We start from the raw sequence: 15,982 nt of genomic DNA, 5'->3' as shown, positions 1-15,982 counted from the left end.
AAGGTCGTTGCAACCATCAGGTTCCTGAAATTACTGGCGTCAAGAACTAATAAAAGCTATAAACATGAAATCAGGTCAGAAACCAGACAGTGAAGTTATCAGTGTGACTGAAACGTTAATGCTGCTTTCTTTGTGTTAAGGTACATTTAAAAATGAATTGATAAGTTGCCTCACATTTGATCGATTGTTACATAACTGGTCTGAAATGTTTACGAGACTTATTGTTGTCTCCTTGGCTGGACCTCTTCCTGTAACACTGCACTTGCTCCTCCTCTAATTGAGTGCATTTATTTTTACCCCGTGGGTAAGACAAGGTGCTGTCTAACATGCATGCACACACAGAGATATACAGACACAGAGACACGCAAACAAGGCGTATCCCGTCATGTGATGCAGACCTGGAAAAGACATTTGATAAGTTGTCTCGTGTTGTCAACTTAAGCCATCAAAAATATTGTTTTAACATCAGTACAGAAAGGAGGAAGTGGTGTTGTCCAGCCTTGCAGTAGAGTGGACATCAGCCTGAATACATACAAATCAAAGAGCTTCAGTTATTTCTCTGTGATTAGTAAGTTTTGATACATTCTCATTTATTGTAACTTCACAACGCCGCCTAGCTGATGTGCTGGGCTGAGTGTAACACAGCAGACCAGAGCAGAGGGAATTGATTTTTAAGTCTCATTCTAATGCTAGTTGCATACTGTGGCTTTAAGCAAAGATGCCATAGTTTCACTAACATCTCAAATGCTGGGGAGCTCCATCACCAGAGGCGAACGGGTCAAATGTGTCTGAAAAGGTGCCTGATTCCACCCAAACCCTCTACATGGGGCCCCTTAGTCCTGAACGAGTAAATTAATTTAGACTAATGTGGTTTCGGGCATTAAACTGAACGTTTTGACAGTTCGTTTTTTGGGTATTAGTTGACACTGCATTGAGTAAATGGTTAATTGACTCAGAGATTAACCAGTAGATTTATCCACAGCTTGATGAGGACAATCACTGATTTGTAAGTTTGCATGTAAGTATGATTTTGCATGGGGCTGTGGAGTCAACCAGTAAAATAAAAGCACCTTAAAGTCGTATGCATCAGGTGAGTGTGTTAGTCTTGGTCTCAGGTAGTGACAGAAATGAGCCGTGAAGCGCACAACTCCTCGGCCTGTCACTCCACTCCAGCCCCCGCCCCGCCGCTCTGTTCACGGGAACTCCCCCTAAGTTGCCCGGTTCTCCTCTCTCCGCTCATTCTCTCCATGAGCTCTCTCTCTCTCTCTCTCTCTCTCTCTCTCTCTCTCACACACACACACACACACACACTCACATCATCCCACTAAGACACACAAACAGACGCTGTCGCTGCGTGTTGGAGCAAACGTCCGCGCTCTCCCTGCTGATCCCCGGTCACCGAAAGAGCGGCTGTTTGATTTCGCAGTCTGCGGCGGAGCCTCGTCGTGACAAGAGTTTGGAAACGGCTGGAGGAGCAGGAGTGAGAAGGTGGGGGGGGGGACACAAAGGTAGGAGATGGTGACAAACCAGTGCTTTCCCGGCTCTGCGTTCCCAAACTTTACCCGTGTGTTTCAGCGCCTCGTCCGCGCTGCTTGGTGCATTGTGAGGATATCGCCTGTTCGGTCGGCTGCAGGGCTTTTGGATCACTAGGGCGTGTTTTATTCAAGTGTTTGTGTTTGCGTGCGTGCGTGCGTGCACGCTCTTTCACACTAACAGGGGAGATCCTCCGGTTGTGTCAAAGGTAGGTTGGAGACTGGACGTGCACATTGTGACGGATCATAGGAGAGGGCAACCTGTCCACTGGAAAAAAAAAAAAAATATATATATATATATATGTGTGTGTGTGTGTGTGTGTGTGTGTGTGTGTGTGTGTGTGTGTGTGTGATTAATGTTTCTTCAAGTGCTATCAGGTAACTTAATTTAGTTCACACCCCGATTTAAATGCATAGGAAAATCTAATGTCTTTTTAAATTGGATTCAAGTACAGACAGACTCAAGAATGTTTGCAAGAAGTGATTTTGTGCTTAGTTTAGATTTCTACAAACAGAAAGTGGAGATTTCTCACCAAGAAAAATACATAAAGAATAATAATAATAATAATAATAATAATAAAGAAAGATTTTTAATATAAGGACAGTATGAGAGATAAGAATTTAATTTTATACAAAAAACTTGTATCTTTTACACATGAGTAAATAAAGTTTATTCTAAATGTCAAGTTATGATTATATTGAAAAAACAAACAGGAGAAAATATCAAGGTGTGTGTTAGCCGGTGTGTGTGTTTGTATGGCTATCGTTGTGAGGACCAGCATGAATTTTTAACCATTGGACTGAGGACATTTTACAGAGTGGGGACAATGCACAATGATAAGGATGTTTAAAGACTGGTTGTACGGTTAAGACTAGATTTTAGGGTTAGACCTAGGTTAGGGTAAAGTTTAGGGTGAGGCAGTTAGTTGTGATGGTTAGGGTTAGGTTAAGGCAGTACATGTGATAAATTGAACACTGGAACAGAGTAGATTAGCATGACCTAGTTGACAATAGGGGGCTAGGGAGTCGATGAGTGTCCTCACACTGACTGCCATACAAAAATGTGTGTGTGTGTGTGTGTGTGTGCACATGGGTGATCTCCTGTCAGATCCTATGAGGTGGGGGTCAGTCACAGGGTCTCCCTTCTGGAATTCTCCTAGAATAGATGTGACACACACACACATGCACAGACACACACTTTGAGCAAGTCTTCGCTTAGTTTTATGTCTTTTCCTTAAATATTGACCCCTTTGAAATAATGATCTGATCTCGGTGCTGCACTACAGCTTCTGTGAAAAGGTTGCCGGGCCGGAGCTTGTTATCAGCAGATAGACGGACTATAGCAACTGTGACGTTTGTGCTCTCAAGTTAGAACGTGTTCTTTTCCTTGACGCTGACACTGATACAAGTCTCTTCTACATGTGCAAGTGTTTCATCATTTGATTGCAGTACCATCCAGTCCAGTTAAATCTGGGTCTGAGAAGCCGCAGTGAGCTGCACTCGTTCTCTCCTTCATATTTTCTTGCTTTCTGGAGCTGGTGTTAGACAGCTTTTTAGATACTTGTCAGATGGTTGATTCGACCTGTTGTTGAAACCGAACAGCTTACACATTAGAGCCCATTAGTCTCTGCTTCTCATCATTAGTTTTTCATATCCTGGCATAGAAATTTGTCTTTATTCTTCTTCCAAGCACAGTGGTCATCAAACAGTCAGCATCACCACATAAGCTGGTTGGGATGTCTTACTCAAAGATACCTTGGCAGTACAGACGAACTTGGCACTTATCACGTAGTCGTTCTGTTGCATGGCTATCTGTTATCTGCTCCTACAGACAGGGTGGAGTGAGAGAGGATGAGTTAGAGGATCAACAAACCAATGCTCTCTTCTTGCTCCCTGGCCTGTTCAGTGGATGTGTCTATGACATGATGGATGCTTGAATGTGTCTGTTTGTGTGTGTGTGTGTGTGTGTGTGTGTGTGTGTGTGTGTGTGTGTGCATGAGAAGGAGGGAGAGGATCTTGTCTCCTGTAACTCGAGCTGTAGCTGGACACACTGACTCTTGGAACGCCACAAAGACCACTCTGCATGAACTGTGGAGAATGTGGAAGTTTTTCTGTGCGTGTCTGTTACAGAGTGAGAGAGAAACAGTCAGTGACAGATTTAGAAATGAAACATGGTCTAAAATATCAGATCACAGTGAAAAGTACCCGTTCCAAATTCCTGAAACAACTTAACACTGACAAACATGACACACAAAAACAAAGGAATATTTCATTTTCTTATACTATTCAGACAAAACAAAACATTTCAAGAGGTTGTCATTCACATTTTTTTGTCGTGGTTTGTATTTGTTGTTGTTGTTAGTTACCTCTCTAAAGAAATTGTCTTTAGCTTTTGAACAAGCACTTATTCCACTTGTTTCCGACATTTGTATCATTAACATAATAATTGATTAACTAAAGACATAATTGAGAGATTAGTCAAATTAAAAGGAGTCAGTTGTTGTTGCCCTAGGGAGACTTCTTCTCAGGACTGTAATAAATGGCTGTGTGTATCCAAGGATGCTGTGCAGCATCATGCCAGACTAGCTTTGGGGCCAGACATCAATTCTCTCTGTACTATGTGTAAACATATCCAGAGTCTCAAACCACAAGGGGAAAATTAGTAAATTCACACTTGAGGGGAGGGAGCGAGTTGCATCCTTCCGTTATAGCTCCCAGAAGTCATTGTGCTTTCTCTCTCTCCAATGGACATCAGCACTTATGATCTTATCGGAGCCAGAACTGTCATTCTTGATAGCAAAATGACGACAGTATATCAAAACATGCTGTCTTTTCCTATCATTATCCATTTTAAAAAGGGTCGCTAATATCAATTTAACCCATTTAAATGTCAGAACATTTTAATAACTGCATCCATTGTCGTCCTGTCACTCATCTTCTTTTACACCGTTACTCTTCTCATCACAGACTGGAATCCTCCTCGCATGTCTCCTTTCCTTTCATCCACGCGCTGCGGGGGAGGTTGTTGTATGTGTTTTAACTTCCAGATAAGTTGACTGATCAGCTACTCTGTCTGTTGCTTCCCAGCACGAATGAATGGTTTGTGGGTGTACTGGTGGGCGGCTGGGCGACAGAGTCTGCGTCCGTTTTGGAACAGTATTAATGTGAGCCATGGTTTCTCACAGTCCCTCACAGATGTGCGTCTTTTCACAGGTGCTTGTTGTTCTCAAAACTGGTGTGTGTGCAACTAGATGTGTGTGTGTGTAGGGATGTGCAAGCATGTGTGATATCAATCTGGGTTTTATCCATGTCTCACATAAGTGTAGAATCACAGCGAGTGGCTGACAACAATATCTCGCTGGAATACACTGGGAGTGTCCTGACGTAATGGCGATGTGACTGTGGTTGTGGTGGTTTAGTTTAGACAGATTTAGGTTGAATCAGTGAGCTGAGTCACAAATCCTACAATGACAATGTCCTGTTCATTATATCATTATCATTTCAGTTCTGTTCATATGTGTTTTTGTGTTCTGTAGCCAAAGCAAAATTATATTTGTATTTTTAGATACATGATGATATTTGATCAGAAAGTCAGACAGGATCAGAACCTGCTAAATATTTCATTAGGATGTTTACATCTCCTGAAAGAGGTTATGCTCCCTGCTGCTTTCCTTAACATGTTTTCCTGTTAAAGAGTTTGTTTTGTGAATAGTTTCTTATCCAAACTCAGGGTAAAAGCATAGAGAAGGCATTGTGTGCTGTACAGAACTTGTGATTTTGTGCTTCATAAATAAAATTGGCTTTATTTGACTAGTCTCCTGCAGTACAATAGAAGAATTTGGAACAGATTGTTAATCAGCAGTTTGTTCAAAAAGCAACAAATCAACATACAGTACCAACACTTTGTAGTTTAATCAAATGCCTAAATGTATCATAACTTTTTTTTTTCACACCTACAACGTAGCCCAGAACGTGTTAGGTATGACAGTAAGTCTGTACATAAATTCAGCAGCTACAGATGTTTTGCATGCTGCCAAATATTGTACAAAAGTAGCACAGTCAATAAAATAGAGTTATGTAATAGCAAAGCAACAGAGGTGGAAAATGTGTTTGAACTAACATGAACACACACACATACACACACGCACCTCTTTGGTTAGGTCAGGACAACTCCCTTATTGTGTGTGTAATTCTCTGCCAGACAACTACAGTGCAAGAAAGTACAACAGTTGTTTTAAGTAAGGGGAGTATTTTAAAGACACCTAGATAAATGCACACAAAGAGAACAAAATAAAGAGACAGACAAAATCCAGAATCAGTACCCAAAAGTTGAATTAAGTATAATTTTTGTATTACTTTCATGTGTAATTATGAGTTATGTCATACCTACACCCTAACTGTGTGTGTGTTTGTGTGTTTGCATCTGGCTGCACATATGGGTGTGGTGTGTCTGTGATGAAGCCAGAATTAAACTGTGTACCAGGACACTGTCTGCAGGACTTCTCACATTTATGCTTTCTAATTGGTTCAGAGTGTGATTTATGTAGTTCTCTGCACCCGCATGTGCTTGCCTGCCCGTAAGTTGTGCAACATGCAAGCAAGTGCACACAAACCCGCATGCACAGATTTATATACACACACATACCAAAACTGTGAGTTACTCATCAGTGCAGCACAAGGCACTATTGTATTGATGGTCTTCGTGGCACTTGGAGTGACACAGTCATTCACATTTCCCAGTAGCATATGTGTGTGAGTGTGTGTGGGTGGTCGTCTCATATTCCATGCAACACTGCCGGCTGCTAAAAATGAAGACGTGACAGGGAAAGTGTGAGTGTGATACTGAGAAGTGGGTGCGTGTGTTTGGGTGCTGCATCTTAATAAACAGAAGTTAGATGGTCTGCTTGTTTCTCACAGCCTTTAGCCATCCAGTCTTGTCCAGTCAAAAACTGTCTTGACTTATATGTGGGATTTTTTTTAAAGATATACACTTACTGGTAACTTATATATCAGAAATCTGATTTTATAATAGAAAAAGCTATGAAAGTTAATAACTCATCAGTGGTTGTTGGTCGGTGGGAGACTTCAATTTTAAAATAGAGAATGTTTCTGAGAAATCAAGATAGAAAAATGTAAGGACAGGAAGAAGGATTAAAGAGATACTTTAGAGTTATGTTATAAGCAGTTCACCTTTTATTTTTGCATGTTGTGGTTTGTGGCAAACCATTGAAGTGGGCTACTGTCATAGGAGAAAGGTTGGATGAACTACACGACAGGGTTGGTTGTAGCCTAGAGCTCAGCAGTGGTGGGTAATGTGTAATTATTGTAGATTCATTTACCAATGATATAACAGTTGTTTAAATAATCTGAACCAAATAAAAAGTTAAAATCATGTGAGATTCACTGATGCAAAAGGAACATCATAAAAAAAATCTGCACACAGTTAAATAGAACTTTGGCCATTTTCTAAATTAATAGTTTTTCCAATGATGAAGTGTCGTTTTGGAGTGAACATGTCACCCTGTGGAGTGGTGTGTCTGGCTGATGTGTTTTTAATCATTTTTGGACAACAATACTATGGTACAGAGAAATCAGCTAATCCAGTTTGCAGACGGATGGATATCACCTGAGAGGCAAGTCACTGTGGGTTTGAGTGTCTCAATGGGGATTATTAAAAATATGATGATTTATGAAATTAACCAAATGATCCTTTAAAGCGTAATTTAATTTTTTTACAAGTTGGTTTAACAGGTCAACCAAGGAAAGGGCATAGTTTATTTTTTGCAACAATTTAGTGGCCTACCTAGTCCCATCCATCCATTATCTTAACCCCTTCGCTTCTCACGGGTCGTTGGAGTGCTGGAGACTATAAGCTTTCACTTTGTGAGAGGCAAGGTACACCCTGGACAGGTTGCCTTTCTATCACAAGGCAGACAAACACACACACATTCACACCTATAGGAAATTTACAGTCACCAAATTAACCTTAACCGTGACCCTGACCCTTTGGATGGTGGGAAGGAGCCAGAGTACCTGGAGAAAACCCATGTAGACACGGTGAGAACAAGCAAACCCCCACACAGAAAGGCCCCCGAGCCGACCCGTGCTAACCAATGTGCTGCCCTTATCAAGTTCACACTGTTAAATATACATAAGAAAGGATATAAAACAGAGATAAGAGACTTGCTCAAATATGCTCTGTACTGTAGGACCTTAAGGGAGATAATATTTAAATCAAAGGAGAAAACTAGTTTCTGAAGTTGAACCCCTTTGGCTGTTTGAGTGTTTGGCCATATCTCAGTTGGGTAATTTCTCCTTCATTGAACTGGACCTTGTATACGAAAGTACATATATGGAAAAGATTAATCCTATATCTTGTAAGAGTTTGAGTTTCCAAAAATAGAAACGCTGAGGTGTCCACGAGCCAGTCAGTCCAACATGTGTGACAGATCACTTGAGTGTTTGTTGGATGTAAAACTGAAAGTGAATGTAGCTTTAGTATTGCTAGGAAAAACAGTGTGCAAGCCAAGCAGGATGTTAAGTCAGTCACAGCTGAACCAGTTTCAACACATTGTTTGGGGAAAAGACTTTATCATTGCATGCTGATGTTTTTGTGTTTTTTTAAACCAGGATGGTTGTTTGAATGCGTCTGTTTTCGCCCTGCAGGGCGTCTTCTAAGATGTTCAACTCAAATAGATTTACATACGCATACATCATTTATTATTCCCCTGAGATGTGAAATGGAGAAATAACAATTGTTGTTGCATGTGTTTGTTGAGATATAGAACCCAAATAAAAGTTCCAAAGTCGAAGGCACCAGTGTTAGGAGACGGACCCAGCCCACAATGTGGTGATTCATACATGCGTGTGTGGGAGGTGGACTGTGGCCGATGGCCTCTTCTAACCACTGAGAGATCCACCCTGGGAAAAAAAAAAAGAGGAAGCAGAGAGTGAAAAAAGGAGGAGGGAGAGAGGGTGACGATTAGTGAGGCAGGGATAAGGAGATGGATACTGTGATTCACAGATCTCCCATGGTCCCCTGCTGCTCATTGACTGGCTCTTTTGTAGCTGCGTTAAAGTGCGCTGATTGGTTGGGTGAGTCTGAATGTCAACTTCTCCTCGTCCGTGAACTCTGGAATTTGTGTGTGTTTGCGTGGTTTTGTGTGCAGTGAGTTAATAGCTATCCATTGAGGGGTTGATTGTGTTCTGTTGTCCACACTGGCTCTCTTTGTCCACACATACACACACATACACACATATCCATGTGAATCTGAACCAGGCATTCCTCCAGTGGCAGGGCATTTGCCAAGACAGAACGAAAGAAAAAGAAAGAAAGACCTAACTAACAGTACCATTCATAGTCATGGTGGTGTGATTCTTCTTGGCCCTGGTTCGAGACATGAATGGGTCTGAAGCTAAAAATATTTTATTGCTCCTTTTTATGCTCCTTTACTCCTCCTGCTCTTTTCATTAATTCTCTCCTCTGTTTTTCTCTTGCAGCAGTGCAAGCTGGTGAAGCCTGTGTTGCATTAAAATGCATTTAATAGCATTTTATAGCAAGTTTATAGAGTAATTCTGTGGTTGCAGTTCTTCAAGGTGCAAATGTGTGCAAAATAACCAAAGACTGGGGGAAAAAAACAGAAGCAGGAGATAAGAAAGATAGTAAGAAAAGGGGAGGACAACTTTCAAGAAAGGTCATGAGATGAATCCAGGCCAGTGACTTTTTCAGTAGGCGGCGTGTTTTTCCTGGTGAGGCGGTAGCATGTCTTGCAACAACCTGAGCTGTGTAACAGACACGCTGGCCGAATGGCGTAGGCTAAAGGCTGTTTTTTATTGGTCAGTGTGGGTAGACCATGCGTCTCATTGCTTACCACAGACGAAGGGAGGAGGAGGGGGGAAAAAAAGATGGAGAAATGGCGAGATGGAGCAAGATTTAGGAGCCGTGAAGGAAAAGGCGGCATAGACAGACGGACATTAATCCAGCAAAACTCACAAGAAGAGGGAAGTAGAAAGACAGAGATGTGGGTAAAGTGTCTGATCCAAGTTTGGGAATTTGCTTCACCACGGAAATACCTCCAGTGCAGCATGGGAAACAAGGGGGGGAGACTATTTTAAGGCTTTGCTCCTGTTTGTTATGCCAGCCAGCATCTCAGGGCAGACTGAAGGTTTTGCAGGGCTGTAAGTACATTAACATGAGAGGTGGGAGGAGAAGAAGAAGAAGGAGAGGAGAAGGGGGAGAAGTGGAAGGCAGCCGTCTCCCTCAGGGGTTGGAAATGACCCCATCGCACCACTGTGTGCCCCCTCTTGTTTTTCCCCCTGTCTCAGTTTAATCTAAATCCATTTGAGAAGCTTTATTGGCAAGATAAGATCACCATGACATTGCCAAGGCTTAAGCACATCTCTCCCTCTTTCTCTCCTTTAGAGAGGGGAGGAAGTAGGCTGGTGGTGAGAGAGGAATGACAGTCTCTATCTCGGTCAGTAAACACAAGCCAAGGGAGTCCCTGTGTTGTTTATACTGTGTCTTTAACTCCCCACTCCCATACATACACACTGTAACGCAATCACTCACGCAGAGTCGCACGCTGTATATATGGACAAGCAGGCCTGCAGTGCACACACACACAAACACACACACACACACACACACAAAAATGAGGTCAAACTCACATGGTCACACTGGTGCTCACACACGTGTTCATGCAAAGGCACAAAGAGACACGAATACTCAGAAGCTGCGGTTGGACAAAGCAGTGGTGTGGGTTTGTCTTTTGTGTGTATGCGCAGTGGCTTGTTGGCAGCCAGTATACGGTGAACTGGTCACATCCCAGCACACTCGAGCGTCCCTCCTGCCTGCCAGTCTGACCGCTGCACCCTGTGTATGTGTATGTACGACTGCTGTACAGCACAGTGTACAGCTCATTTGGTAACTTTTTATGACAGTTAGTGAATAGTTGACATGACATGCGTGCTTTTCTGTGTTTGCCTATGTGTGTGTTTACAGCTCTTTTGAAGTCGAGCAGTGGTAGAGATTGTAATCTCTCATTTGCGGAGCTATTCTTGCTTCTCCAGCAATCCTCTGTCCTAGAAATAATAGTTCTATAAACCCTATTTGCAACAACCATTTCATAGGAAATGTATTTCAGTAAACTGACCTAACTAACTAACTTTGTCTTTGTTATATACAGCAACCAACAGCATTTCTGTTTTATGAGGAAGTCTGTGCTGATGTGACCAGAAGGAACGATTAGGGCTTAGACTTAGATTCAACCTTACGTAACACACGGATATCGTATGATTGCTAATTCACAGACTGAGGTTTCATGGTTTGATTTTGTGGCCTTGAGTTAGGAGGTTAGATGTTGGCTGGATGTAGCCGGTGGTGTGGGTTCATAACTAGAAGGATGAGAGTAAATAGCCATAAAGTAAACAGGTCAAGTTGCCCTCGAGCCACATGTTGAACTCGAACAACTCTTGTGGAGCTGCTGTTTTGCTGACAGTAGAGGACTCAGTAGACGTGTAAGCAGGGTTCAGCAAGAAGCCAGCATGTTTACAGTAGCTCACCTTTCACAAAAAAGTTTCTTTTCATGGCAACAGAACAAAGTAGCAGAGTCCCAGCGGAGTCTTGAGGACGCCCGTTGCGTTGCTTTCCCTAAAACTTTGCTCCCGGTAAGATGACTTTCTGTGTTCGTGAGTGTGTGTGGCATCTTTTAATACGCCATCACTTCCTATGATTGTCAGCGCTACATCCTTGTGGTTTCCATGGTTACAGACAGTGCTGAAAATCCGCTGTGAGACTGACACACACAGACAGCAGACAGATGAGAGTAACTTCAACTGGTAGTTAGAGCCGAGTCGTGCTGAGAGTTGAGACCCGAGAAATCCTCAAACAAGGATCTTTCTTCCTCTTTCTCGTGCGTTGGAGAGACATCAGTGACATTTCCCCCGTCTCTGCTGAGTTAAAGCAAGCCTACAATTTGGTGAAATCTTACCAATCATGCAAAACGTTTTCCAACATTTAGGTGGATTGAATTAAAAATCAAATGGGTTTGGCGTGACTGGTCGTGTGGTTCAGTTCCATTGTACAAGAGCCCAGAAATGTCTGGAAATGTCTGTTAGACTCTTTAGAAACCTGTTGCCCGCTGCATGTATATCTGTATGTGTATTAGTGTATATTCTATTTTACTTTCGGACATTGTTTTGCACTGCAGCCTGTTTATATGCTTAAACTCTGCTCTGAATGAGGAATTTTAGATTTTTTTTTTTTTTTTTTTTTGACATTTTTGAGTTTACTCAAAACTCCCTTGACAGTTGTTTGGAAAAATAGCTTCTCTCACCACTCCTCTGCGCTATTATGCTTTTCTGGAAGCAGCCTTGAGCATGTAAAAGGGCTCAGAACAGGTAGATTAACTGATTTCAACTTTCCTTTCTTTTTTCCACCCTTCCTCCCATTCTCTCCGCTCCCCTCTTTCTTCATCGCCTTCATCTCCATCTATCTTCTGATCTGTTCAGGCCACTCACGCTACTTTTTCTTTCCTCTCATATCTTCTTCCACTGACTTCTCATCTGTCCAGGTTCAGGCCCCTGAGGGAGTAAACACCAGAGGAGTCACTGCCTTTGATCCAAACTGAATAACTGGCTGGATTTGTGTGTGTGTGTCTTAAATATTTGTCCATATACAGTAAAAGGAGGTCCCAGCTGCCTCACATACCTGCACCTGTGCCGTTCTAATGCTATAATGATATGTAGAAATATCTTCACTCCGTTAATGTGTTGTTCTGCGAGAGTTTCGGTGTTTTACTGTGTTATTGTGAGTGTGCACGTGTATGTCGATGCCCCTGTGCCTGTGAGAGCTGAGATGTGGTAGTTTGATATCATAGGTTTTCTTTCATCACTGAAGTGATTCTCCTGCTGTTTGAACTGTAGTGAATCAAAGACTGCTTGTTGTATGACTGCAGCTGTGGCCACATCACCTGCACACTGACAGCAGCATATTTCGTTTCTCTCTCTTGTTCTTTTCTTTCCATCTTTGTTTCTTTTCTTCTTTTTTTTTTTTTTTTGCATTAGCTGTCTGGGCTTTGTTCATTTTTGGTAGCTTACCTTTTTTGTGGGGGTATATGATGTGGGATTCAGAAGATAAATTCGGGTTGGTCTCCTTTTCCACTGTTGTTATCAGCCTGTGTCCCACTCCACAGTTATTTTAGGACTTACTCCAGCAAGTAGTCGGTGTAATACAGTATTATAGTCACAGCTGTGTTAGGAGGTGTGCAAATTCTGTCTTTATGCTTAAAGACACTTATTGTTTCCTTGATCTCAGGAGAGGAATAGTTACACAAAAAGTGGATTTGTTAACTGCAGTGCAAATTTTAACCTAGACGGTGGAATTGGAAAACATTTTCCAGCTGGGAGTCATCAAGCTATTGCAGTAGATTGCTTGATTTGTTTCAGTTAACCATTGTTGACTCTATGTCAATTCAATTCTGGAAACTAAAACCTGCCAATTTGTTGCATATTTGCTTGAAAACAGTTTCCCATTCCCATTTTGTTTGAGCAACTCACTGACCAATCACTGTGGTTATTAACCCAAACTTTGAATTGCTGAAATTTTTACTGACATTGTGCTGTTCTCCACACTATTGCATTTGCCTAAGGCACCTTTCAGTGTGTTTATGCGTACATCCATGAGAGACAATAAAAGTTTGTGCTCGATCTTTCATCGTGCAGAAAACTTTCAAAAGTTGGTGCCAGTGATGCACTGATTGAACTTTTTCTCTTGATACCTCAGTTCATAGTAACTGGAATCAATGCTCATCAAGTAGAAATGCTGATTTCCAGTGTGAGATTGAGAAAGACTCTACATTTGATAAGTGATGTCATGTTTTCTTAATAAAGTCAATTTTTGCAGTGGTACTTCTCTCTCTGTATCTCTAAAAGAAACACTTAGTTACACAAGTTTGTATTTCTGTCAGTTACTGACAAATTGTACCTTTGAGCCTTGGAAAAGTTTATCTTCCATCTTTAATAAACGGTGGGAACTGTATAGATTTTGCCACTGGTTGCTGATCTATTGCAGTCAGCAGCAGAAGAGTTAATAGCCTTCATTAATCACTAATAAATATCTTGATTATTTGAATCTGCCTAGGAATGTAAGCATTTTATCTGTACTTGTTGAATTTGTAAATTTGCTCATGAATGATCTTCAGCCTCTATTCTGTTCTGTTTATCTCTTTCTAACTTTCACACACACACATATTAAGTAATTCTCTCATTTTTTCTAATGTAGCTCTTAGATGTGAGAAGAGCATGGATGTGTAATGTCTAAAGACGGTTTATGTATTCCTGTTTTTAACACACACTTGACAACAGTAAGTATATTTTATGCAGACAGAAAATACAAGACTTGAAGACACTGGTCTCTGAATTTAGCAAAAATAGACGGTGAAATTATGTTTGGAAGTCACACTGAGTGTGCAATGACAAAATACTACGAAGTCAAAACTTTAATTTAAATAATAATCCAATTCCATGCTTTGGTGCCCCCAGTCTGTACTTTTGATTGCATCCTGATTAAAGGCTGAGTTTTAAAGCATTCATCTCATAAACATAGAACTGCATGTTGACTACACTGATGTGGCCTGCGTATGTAATTACACTGTAATTGCATCATGGTCGCATTGTGATTAAGCAGTGATTTACCGGTGTATTTGTATCAACTTTGTATAGAGTTTCACAATAGAAACCAAACCAATCCAGTGACTGGCTGCGTGGGCCAAGTGCTCATGGGAACCAGAGTGGCTTTTAGTGTTCAGGTCTTCAGGGACGGCTGGGACTATGTTGCTGTTGATAAACACACTCCTGCACACACAGGCACACACACAGATAAAAGTCTGAGCTTGTGCTTCCAAACACATGTTCAAACATTAGAAAAAAAACATACCTTCAATGATAGGTGAGACGTTGGCATCACCCCAATGTCAGAAAACCAAACCAAACGGCTTGGGGTTATCACTCCTGCTTACATTCACGTGACCTCTAGATCAGATATTGCGTGTACGAGCACAAACTCACACACACACAAACAAACAAAAAATTATATAAATGCACCCAAACACATGGGAACTGAAGTTCAGAGACGTGGACGGGGGCCAAGAAACACACAACAAATAGAAACTCCTCCTCATCTCCGTCAGTTGCACAGGGAATATTTTGGTACTCTGCTGTGTGGCTGATTCTTTCTTACGTCTTCTGTGTCTGTAAATGTGTTTAAAATCCGCATACAGCATATTTCTTTGTACTAAAGAACCGATTAAATGTATTGTTGTGTCCTAACCTTTTTTTTTTGGCATGTAAAATAATGCTTTCATTGCTTTTGACCCCTTGTCACCCGTTGCATGTGATTATACCGAGCTAATTTGGCGTTCATACCCTGTTAAGCATTACATGATCCCTTTTTATTTGTCTTGTGACCCACTGTGGGGATCCTAGTATCGAGGTTGGGAGCCACGGATATAAGCTCAGTGGAGAAAAAAAAAAAGCAGTACTAGGATCAGAAAAACTATTGTAGAAGTGACACAATAATATCCCAGTAACATAAAATCTAATCAGAGCCTGTTTGACATTGACAGTCTGGCATGCATTGGTATAAAGGAGCCAAGGAGTTGAGGTTAATAGAGGATAGAGTGGAGTGGTAAGACTCCCCCCGAGGTGAGGCAGGCTGTTAAAAGCGAGAGAGAGACTGTGAAGCTGAATTCGGGGAATGCAGGCTACTCTACCCTCAGGCACCAAGACTTATATATAGTCTGTACATCTCACCATGCCAGTGTTGCCTTCTGGGTGCCCTGCTTTTCCCTCCCCTTCCTATGGATGCAGCATACACCTGAAGCATATTAATCACACACTAAAGCGCTGTCAGACTATTCTTTTCATGTGTTGCTTGATGCCTGTAAAGTACTGTGTCTTTGTTTTTGCCTGTCCAGTAATCTTAAATCTGCCTTTTTGTAATGAAAAGGGATGGTGATGGATGGCAAATTAAGCTTTTTAGGTGAAGAGGTCACTGCTCTTTTCTCACTCTTTCTTTTCTTTCAGTTTTTCGCTCTCTGTTTTTGTCTTTTTGTCATTTTTCGCTCCTTCTGTCGTTTAAAGCATGATGGACTTCCTCAGTTTCCTCAGTCTTTTAAGTCAGCCTATCTCTTCCACTAAAACCTGCAGCCTTAATCCAAAACAGTGCAGTGTGTCACCGGGAAAAAGTGAGCTGAAATGATGGGAAGCTTTTAAAGACTTGGGCGACTGACTGATGCTTTTGAAATGAGCAAGTATTTCCCAAAAGACGGTACAATTTCTGGACTTAACTTGACACAAAGGCCCAAGGCTTTTGAAATAGATCATTATAACTAGAAGCTCCTCTCTTGACTTTATAATGAGGCTTTTCGGGAAGCTGCTCTTTAGTTGCAGAT

General features: G+C 41.5%; 1 protein-coding gene across 1 annotated transcript in view; it reads left to right on the top strand.

The window, feature by feature from the left end:
* Positions 1-1,285: 1,285 nt before the first annotated feature.
* Positions 1,286-15,982, top strand: part of ppp2r3a (protein phosphatase 2, regulatory subunit B'', alpha) — a 51,322-nt gene continuing 36,625 nt past the window's right edge. Inside the window, exon 1 of the mRNA XM_026339837.1 lies at positions 1,286-1,508. The gene's annotated coding sequence lies outside the window, so the exon portion shown is untranslated. The remainder of the gene's footprint in view (positions 1,509-15,982) is intronic.

This window comes from Anabas testudineus, chromosome 22 (genome assembly GCF_900324465.2).
Source record: "Anabas testudineus chromosome 22, fAnaTes1.2, whole genome shotgun sequence".
In the NCBI taxonomy this organism is placed as follows: domain Eukaryota; kingdom Metazoa; phylum Chordata; class Actinopteri; order Anabantiformes; family Anabantidae; genus Anabas; species Anabas testudineus.
Note: the sequence above shows the minus strand (reverse complement) of the source record. Positions and strands in the feature narration are given on the sequence as shown.